Source organism: Scyliorhinus canicula, chromosome 7, assembly GCF_902713615.1.
Source record: "Scyliorhinus canicula chromosome 7, sScyCan1.1, whole genome shotgun sequence".
NCBI classification, from domain to species: domain Eukaryota; kingdom Metazoa; phylum Chordata; class Chondrichthyes; order Carcharhiniformes; family Scyliorhinidae; genus Scyliorhinus; species Scyliorhinus canicula.
Window position 1 is genome coordinate 143785150 of NC_052152.1, and position 3600 is coordinate 143788749.

Genomic DNA, 3600 nt, shown 5'->3' on the forward strand with positions numbered 1-3600 from the left:
GTGGGCCAGATCTCGAATAACAATGAGTCAGAATACAGGAGGGAAATAGGGAACCTCGTGGAGTGGTGTAGCGAGAACAATCTCTCCCTCAATGCCAGCAAAACTAAAGTGCTGATCATTGATTCAGGAAGCAAAGTACTGCACATACCCCTGTCAGCATCAATGGAGCCGAGGTGAAGATGGTTAGCAGTTTCAAATTCCTAGGGGTGCCCATCTCCAAAAATCTGTCCTGGTCCACCCACATCGATGCTACCACCAGAAAGCACAACATCTGGCTGCATCACAGCCTGGTATGGCAACTGCTTGGCCCAGGACCGCAAGAAACTTCAGAGAGTTGTGAACACAGCCCAGTCCATCACACAAACCTGCCTCCCATCCATTGACTCTATCTACACATCCCGCTGCCTGGGAAAAGCGGGCAGCATAATCAAAGACCCCCTCCCATCCGGCTTACTCACTCTTCCAACTTCTTCCATCGGGCAGGAGATACAGAAGTTTGAAAACATGCAGACTCAAAAACAGCTTCTTCCCCGCTGTTACCAGACTCCTAAACGACCCTCTTATGGACTGACCTCATTAACACTACACCCCCATATGCTTCACCCGATGCCAAAGCTTATGTAGTTACACTGTTTACCCTGTGTTGCCCTATTATGTATTTTCTTTTATTGCCTTTTCTTTTCATGTACTTAATGATCTGTTGTGCTGCTTGCAGAAAAATACTTTTCACTGTACCTCGGTACACGTGACAATAAACAAATCCAATCCAAATATCGTTTTTATCTTGGTTGTGGTTTTATTTGATGTTTATTTGTAAATGCCTTAATAAAGATGTTTTTAAAAAATTAAATCTGGACTCCTCAGTTTATATTTTTTCTCCTTTACTTTGCCCAGACTGTGTGCTCGGTGTCTCATCGCGACCACCTCGACAAGTGGTCACTTCTAATTCGCCCGAGTGTCTTCAGTTGATTTAATCAGGGTAGGGATGAAAGCTGATCCACACACTCTCTCCACTACAGGTTACATTTCCCTTCATCAAAGTGTGAGCAGAATGAATATTCTAACAGTCCATTAATCACTAAGATGAAAACAAATTACTGCTGGAATCTGAAACAAAGAGTTTTGACAAGGCTTTGACAGACCTTTGACAAAGCTTTTGATAGATCTTTGATAAAGAGCCATCCAGACTCGAACCGTGTGCTCCTTTCTCTCTCTCCACAGATGCTATGATGTGGGGATGCCAGGGTGGTTGGCACAGTAAGAAGTCTTACAACACCAGGTTAAAGTTCAAATTGGAAGACTTCTTACTCTGCCCACAGATGCTGTCAGAGCTGCTGAGATTGTCTTGCATTTACACCATTCACCACTGATAGGGGAGGGGCAGCGATCCTGACCTTCACTAAAACAGCACCGAGACTTTGCCCAACTCTCAGAAATTATTTCCTGTGTGCTGTTCCTCCCACCCACGCCGCTAATTCCTGAACGATGATGAATAAAGGCAGCCTGTCTTTTCCTCATTCGGTGTGACAGAGACTTTTCTGCTCCTCAAGAAGGGGAAACATAATTTAAAAAATTGGCAACAGGGTAGTTTGTGACAGAAAGTGCCAGGAAAAGTTAAACATCGCCTGGGGATCGGAAACTCTGCAGCGGGTAAGTGTCAATGTGCGGAGTGTTTTGTCGGTGAGATCAGCTGCTGTTACCCACTATGGGTTTATTGGGCTATTTGGTAGATTTACTACAGATGCGATAACAAAATGTCACAACCCTTGCGTTGTGGGAACAGGGACTTTTCTATTTGATTTAATTGTCTCATAAAAGGCGGATTAATTATCAGGCAGCCTAAGAATGGCTGGTGTGTTCTCCTGGTCTAGTTTGTGGTCACCGAGAGGGGTCTAGGAGGATCTCCCCAGATTATTTTCACCAATTGACCAGCCACATCAATTCTGCCTCACAAAGAAATGTCATGGTTGCTGTGGGAGGCGCTTTGCACACCCTTGTGTCTGTGTGTGGGAGGCTCCCCACTCTTTTCCCGTCAACGTTCCTGAGCGAATTCCCCTGGCTGCTGGCATCCTCCTCAATAGACAAGAATAGTAAAACCAGAACTTCTCATTTGAATGAATTCTGTCTGTGACATTAGTTTTTAGTTTTCCACCTCCTCCACTATGAAATCCCCCCCCCCCCCCCCCCCCTCGCTCTCTCTACCCTCTAATTGTTACTTTCTTATCTCTCAGTCACTTCTCAAATGAAAGAAGTCATAATACTGGTAGCACCTTCCTCGATCCAGACAGCGTTGACCTTGATTCTGTTCGTAGCACATTCTGCTGCTTCGCTTTCAGACAGCTCTGACCTTCATTTCGTTATTAACACTTTCTCTGGACCAATTATTCATCTTGTTGACATTGTCATTACCACTCTCTTTGTCTTTGGTTAAATGGCATCTTGGTCATTTAATCCCCCCCTTCCCGCAACCTCTTACTGATCCCTGATTTCTCTTTTATTCCACCCACCCTTCCTCATTTTCAACAGCATAAAACTCATCAGATTTCTACCTCTTCAATTTTGAAAAAGAGTCATATTGAACTTGAAGCATTAGCTCCGTTTCCCTCTCCACGGATGCTGCCACAACTGATAAGATATTCCAGCACCTTCTGTTTTTATTTCAATTCTCCAACATACGCAGTATTTTATTTTTATATTATTGATAACTATATTAATACCTCATTTTTTGAACCTCATTCAGAGAAATTAAGAAGATGGGAGTCGTGACCAGCAAGAAAGGGGGAAGACCGAAGCAAGATAACAATGAGTTGAAGAAGAACCAGAAAAAACAGAGGAGCAGATTCAGAGGTGCATTTAGCACAACTGGAGATTATTATTTTTCAGTAACAGGTGGTCATTCAGGAGGATTTGATTCAGGAGGCTTTGATTCAGGAGGCTGCCATTCAGGAGGATTCGATTCAGGAGGCTGCCATTCAGGAGGATTTGATTCAGGAGGCTGTAATTCAGGAGGCTGTGATTCAGGAGGCTGTGGCTAGCTACTTTTGGGGACCACGGCCAATACACAATGAGGGAATCCAACTGCCCTGAAACATAACTGCAGAAGGAATGTTACATCCAATAAACATAAGAGACCAACTCATCAACAATTTCTCAGAGTTACTCAGAGTTACTCCCAAAACCTAAACGATACAGAAGAACCTTTCACATCCCATCCCAAACGCTTTGCACCCAATAAAATACAGGTAGTGTCTCAAATTCGGCTATCCAAAAAAAGCAATGTCCAAAACTTAGGCATTTTTAAGCTCTCACTCATGAATTTTAATTACATTCAATGTGTAAAATAACTCTGGCTTGTTCAGATTGGTGCTGCAGTGGTGTTGTGTAGACTAGTTATCAGCTTTGTACACCTGTCCTTCCCTGTGGGACAAGTGACCCTTGATCCCACCCAGTCTGATCCACCTGATCTGACCTGCCCTGAACTCCCAACATGAACATCAGCAAGATCCGAATTCCAGCACAGACTCGGTCCCAAGGTTGCCATATTTGAGGCATTGCAGTAGCTCTGCCTGTCGGGAATGTTATCCTGAATGATAAAATGGA

At 43.9% G+C, this 3600-nt stretch overlaps 1 long non-coding RNA gene across 1 annotated transcript; it reads left to right on the forward strand.

Moving 5' to 3' along the window:
* The first annotated feature begins 1403 nt into the window (after positions 1 to 1403).
* Positions 1404 to 3146, forward strand: LOC119969433. The gene is made up of 2 exons (XR_005461352.1): positions 1404 to 1650; positions 2741 to 3146. It is a non-coding gene; the product is annotated as an uncharacterized LOC119969433 (long non-coding RNA).
* The last annotated feature ends 454 nt before the right edge of the window (positions 3147 to 3600 follow it).